Here is a 6,243-nt window from a genome sequence, read left to right on the forward strand (position 1 = left end):
GGCACCCCAAGGGTTGGGGTATCATCCATTATCTTACGTTACAATGTGATTAATTGCAATATGAATTGAAGCCGTTACTTTGACATTAATTTAGCGAAAAGAGGTATTAGAATTGACATGATGTAACCATTAAGCTTATTCTAGGTAATTCTCAAAAGATTTAGTGTTATTCCTAAAGTCAACACCATACAAAGTCCTAAAACGAAAACCCTATATATTTACAGTTATTTCCCCATGGGGTAGGCACCGAGGGCCCTATTCCCAGGGACATTTGAACAAACCACTAATTAGGGATTTCGGACTAGGCAAGAGGCGTTTCCCCGCAAAATTCGGTATTCTATGGCACCCCCCTCACCCGCCAAACACCTGAGCTACCCGTTACATTATGCATAGGTGTGGTTTGGGCGTTACAATGATAAAACCAATCACCGTGCCAGAAGCCATTGCCTTTAAGAGAAGACTGCGCTAGCCGTCATCCCGATCCAATATATGCTCTAGCCTATCTACCTGTCTGCACTGTTGCCTGGTCTGATTATTATAAGCCACATTGGGCTTGTTTTCCTTCTTTTTTTTTATTTTATCCAAATACATTTTTATATTAATTTGTAGCCCATTGTGTTCACAATAAGCTTGTCATATTAGTCAGATCCGGAATAGTATATGAAAGCCATTTAAAATATGTATACTATTGGTACACACTGGCTGCTCCCAAATAATTAATTACATCATGTTGCGACAACGCTCCTACGTGGTACACAGACAAACAGTAGCACATGGGTATAATAAATTGGACAGTTTTAGGAAAGGTCTATAGCCTATGTACTCACGTTGGCTGTTATCGTTCTATTTCCACCGTTCTAATGGATTCCAGGGGTGTGCAAACATCTCTGAAGTTGCTCCATAGTTTCCTCTGAAGTGACGCAGTTAAAGTTAACTTACATCCATATTGTCCCCGTTATCTTTCATCATCCACCTTTGTTCAGTAATCCCGAACAGAGCTAAACTTTAAGTTTACATCAATCAAAGCCTCTCAAACCCAGACACATTGCTGCGATGCGTATGTGCGTCGCCTATACCTACCCAAAATAACAGACATACAAGCTATCAACGGCGCTGCATCATGTCGTGTCGACAGCTTACAGATCTGTTATTTTGGACAGCATACAATGAGGCGCGCGCGCGCCACGGAGTAGCCTATCACTAAACCAAAAACATTACATTACGTGGTCAACAACATAGCCTACTAGACATGTAACTTGCTTGGAGCTTTTAATGCAGTGGTTCTCAACCTGTGGGTCGAGACCACAATGGAGCACCCAACGCCTGGCGAGCTTGTAGATCTGCTATTTTCACAATATTTATCTGTGGAACCGAGTCAAACAAAATGGGGGGGTCCCCAGTTCAAATATGGTTATTTTGGGGGGTCATGAACGTAGCGTTTACGCGGGGAATATAATAATAATATAGCAGGCTAATATATATAATATAGGCTATAATATAATATTCACCCGCACGTCCCGCAGCATGGGTTTAATGAGACAGCAGCCAAAATGAAAATCACACTATGATCCGATCATCTTATAAAAAATGTAAGTGCTTAAGATTTTAGCCCAAACCCAACGGGACCCGACCCGGCCCGTCGGCACCGGCTGAGCTGGGTCTACGTTTTTTTTACATCCAAATAAATTCACATATTAATTAATTTGTAGCGTAGGCTATTGTGTTCACAATAAGCAACTTGTCATATTAGTCAGATCCCCAAGAGTATATGAAAGCCATTTAAAAATAGTTATATATTCCTACACAGCTGATGCCAAATAATTAATCAACAGGGCAGCGCAACGCTAAAGTAGCCTAGGTCAAATCAATCACTGTCTTGTCATGACGCAGCAGTAGAGAGCCCCCTTTAAAGTTTAAACCATAACATGACATAAATAATGGATCTTCAGAGCTTTCTTCATGTCTTTTTCACCTCAAAGTAAATGTTGGATTACTTCTTCAAATGAAAGCACAGGCAGCGGCCAGAAGGTAATGGATGTGATTTCTCCATTGCAAAAATGATTACGGTTATTCTATGAAACAAATATTTCATAGAATAACCATAATCATTTTTAAAATGGTTATGGGGAAGTGTATATATTTATATAGCCCTATTTGCTCCAAGCTGTTTTTTAAATAAAATATAGACTGTTAGGGTAGAATGACTCCTGTTCTTAACGAATTACCAAGATTTAATGAGAAATAAGGCTTCTTTAGAAAAATGACTGACGGGCTGGGCTGGGTCTAATTTGTCAATTATTAGTCGAGCCAGGCTGAAATATTTAGGGGATATGAAAGCTCTAGTTAGTAGTTTGAAGTGCTCATGTGGCTAGTTGCTTCTTTTTGTTTTCATAGACCTGCGGACTGCGGTTGCTTATTTCTCTCCAAGGCTGGCAACATGGCTCATGGTCCAACGCACAAAGCCATTGTAGTGTCTGTGTGCACTTGACGGGTGATTTTATAAACCAGCGGGTGCTTTTAGAATCCACTATCCCCCGTCCCCAAGCCGTACCCATGTGTGGGTTGAGAATTTCAATGTGGGGGATATAGCAGCAACACGCCCACGGGCACACCTCCATGCGCAAATAACGGCGTCGGCATAATGGTGACGGGTAGAGCAGGTGCTAGAATAACCTATTGGGGCGGCGCAGGTCCATTATCCCGATTTAACGGGGATTTTTTTGCCACAGAATGGGGCCGCAAAGGTCACAGGAGGCTTTGTCAAAAATGTAAAATCATAACTTATTTTCCTGACCATTTAAAAATAAGTCCTTGCTTGTCCAGCTTGTCCAAAAAATTATTATCTGTAGATAACATTGTCAAGTACAATAATGACATTATTAATTTAAAGTGTGTGTGTAGTGTAACTGATCATGCATGGTTTTAATGCTCACTTCAGCCACAGCACACCATATCTTTGTCTTAATGTGATATCAGCCCAGCTCGTCACACAAAATATCAAAAGACAGCAGACAGTACAGTTAATACAATGGTTAATTTATAGTGTGCGAGTCTAGATGTCTTACCCTTCACCACATGTGCATGCAATGACTGGCCTGCCCTGACCGGTGGGATCAACTCTGTTGGTCACTTGTTGTCAGCTAGTTGGGGCCAATGATAATTCATTGGCCAAGATCTCATACAAAGCCCTTGCTGAACCCATGGCTAGAAGATAGTCCCTGTAAAGACAATAAGACAATGGGGGGGGGGGGGGGGGGCAATTTTAAAGGCACCGACTTATTTTAACATTAAACACTTAAAATTAAAATTAAACTTGTTAAAATTTGCCAACACTGACCAATTCATTTATCCATTTGATGCATGTGATGACAAACATGGTGTAAAACTCGGTGTAAGACATGCCAAATTGTAACTGCGTTACCCACCAAACCAATAGTTTCACGATGGTCAAGATCAGCAACATCCTCTAGGGTCAGAGCTGCTGCTGCAGTTTCGGTTCCACCCCTGGTCAACATTGTCACGACAGCGAAACTGAGTGTGAGACTAGCAGAATGTCAAAAGAAATGTAAAAACAAAGGGGAGATGGCAGTGCCCCATTTAATGGCAGTATATGGCATGAACACTAGGCACAAAACGACAGGGTACTGGATATAGTTTCATTAAGTAGTGTGCAAAGAACAATGTAGTGCAAATACCGTAATACAAAATAGGATACCAGGTAAACATCAAACATAGGAAGTGTGTGTGCGCCAATATACCAACCTAAATTAATACTGAAGGCAGTCTTCAGCTTCTGCATGGCAATTGACAAAACATGTCGATTGACGTCTTCACCGATAGCTGTATCTCCTTGAAAATGAAGATGACCTCAGATCAAAAAATGATTTAAATAATTTCAATAATTCAACAAACAGTGGGGGGGGGGGGGGGTGTAATACCTGTCAGCCTGCACTTCAATGGAGCTGCCCAGTTAACATTGTTCCTTTTATAGAAGGCAATCAAGGAACTGCCCTTTTCTTCTTCAGGATCAAACATGTTGATTGAGAGCAAGAGACTAGTACATTTGGAGTTACACTCCAAATCTACTCCTGGTATCAAGCTACTCCGAACTTCACCAACCCTGACTGGCTGTTCTAGATGTTGTCGGAACAACTGACATGAAGGTCCTGAGAATTCAGCTCCTCTTGGAACTGAAGGTCCTGGCAATTCCTCTCCACTTCTGGTCCTGGCTGCTTCCCTGCGCCAAGCAGTGTCAATTCTTAAGACAAACAAAAAAAGAGAAAACTAGAAAAAGTGCTCCTCGGCGCCAGTCTCCGCCAGGTCAGGTAGGTTATTATGGCCTCCTGGTGGCGCTATAATAGGCCAATGTGAAAAGGGTGCAGATCCGTCTTGATCACATGACTATAAAGATCATGTGTTCCGATTTGCGTGAAATTTGGATCAAATCTGAAGGCTTAATATCAAATTATCATATTTACATAAGTCTGCCTCCTGGTGGCGCTATAAAAGGAAAATGTGAAAAATGCAGGGCAAATGTTTTTCCTTGGCCTCTAGAGAGTGTGCATACAAAGTTTTACACTGATCGGTGCAGTTATAGGTAAAAACACGAATTGGCCTGTTACAGCGCCACCATGAGGCTGATTTGAACATTTTCAAATGACATTTCTTCCTCGGCCTAATGGGAATGTGTGTGCAAAATTTCACAGAAATTGCATGCTGTGTTCATGATTTGAGGCATTTTGTTCGAAGCGGAGTACTCCTGCAAACTTTGAAAGACAATTTTTGCCAATCAGGATGGAATATGAAAAATCTGATATGAGCCGTTTCTTTTAATGACTATAGAGATACTGTGTACCGATTTGGGGGATTTTTGGCCAAAATCTGTAGGAGCACTGTTCAAAAATGTGTTTTGCAAAAAGCGGCCTCCTGGTGGCGCTATAACAGGCCGATGTGAAAAATGTGGGGCAGAGGTTCTGCTCTGGCATCCAGGGAGTGTGTGTGCACAGTTTCTCTGCGATCAAGCCAACGGTGCCGGAGATTAGCTGTACACAAAATGACAGAATGACGGACGGACACACGGACGGACACACACACGGACGGACGGACGGACAGGGGCGAAAACATACTCTCGCCATGCCTTTCGGCCTGGCGGAGACAATTACAAAAAAAAAACATTTATTGTTAACATACTTTCCTGCCTCAAGCCAACACCATACAAAGTCCTGAAATGAAAACTATATATATATATATATATATATATATATATATATACACACACACATATACACAAACACACACACTTATTTCCCCATGGTGGGGCCACCAAAGGTCACAGGAGGCTTTGTCTGTTGAGGCAGCACAAATCAAAAATGTAAAATCATAACTCATTTTCATGACTATTTCAAAATAAGTCCTTGCTTGTCCAGCTGGTCCCAATAAATAATCATCTGTAGATAACATTGTCAAGTACAGTAATGACATTATTAATTTAAAGTGTGTGTTTGTGCAGTGTACATAAAGTACGTGTGCCAACATGTACAAACACATCTTTTATCTGAATCTATAGTCAAAACGTCTTACCCTTCACCACACATGCTGGCATGAAAAAGAAGGACATCTATTGGGTATTCTTTCTGACAGATTGGGCAAACCTGAAAACAAAGAAAACAAAGAAAGTAAAAGAGAATGATACGAAAACAGAGTCAGAGTTAATGAACCTCAGACATACGATATTTTCTAGCAATAGTAAATATAATTCTATGATCCAAAATGAGTATATTGTGTCCCATAACAAAACAGCATGCCCATTTATAACTTTAAGCATCATATCATTATGAAGTGAAACGTATGATTACTTCCTATGGAAGATAATGAATAAGCCTCGATTACCTCACAAGACTCTCCCATCTCTATGGAGTCTTCTCAGCGGTAGGAAGGTCTGCGTCAGCTGTAGAACGGCGCACTGGCTCCTCAATAATCGTAAAGGTTTTAAGGTTTAAGGTTTTCAATGTGGGAAATTCCTCCAAAAGTTGAGCTTCAATCTTAAAACCCCCAAAAAAGGAAGAAAGAAAAGTTCAGTAAAATAAGAAAACCCACAATACAGAAACATATCAATATGTATTAATCAGTTAGCGTCGACAGATTACCGCATTGTGTTCCCAGTGATCGGGAAGGCTGATTATCCTCTTCCCAAGCCCAGCGATGGCAAGCTGTAGTTCTTCTTCGGTGCCCTTTGGTGTGAAG

At 41.1% G+C, this 6,243-nt stretch overlaps 1 long non-coding RNA gene across 1 annotated transcript; it reads right to left on the reverse strand.

Moving 5' to 3' along the window:
• Positions 1-4,143: 4,143 nt before the first annotated feature.
• LOC308095349 lies at positions 4,144-5,981 on the reverse strand. Its single transcript, XR_013934061.1, has 3 exons — positions 5,890-5,981; positions 5,581-5,651; positions 4,144-4,237 (listed from the first exon to the last, which is right to left on the reverse strand). It is a non-coding gene; the product is annotated as an uncharacterized lncRNA (long non-coding RNA).
• Positions 5,982-6,243: the final 262 nt, after the last annotated feature.

Source organism: Gymnoscopelus braueri (genome assembly GCF_963280865.1).
Source record: "Gymnoscopelus braueri genome assembly, chromosome: 11".
NCBI lineage: Eukaryota > Metazoa > Chordata > Actinopteri > Myctophiformes > Myctophidae > Gymnoscopelus > Gymnoscopelus braueri.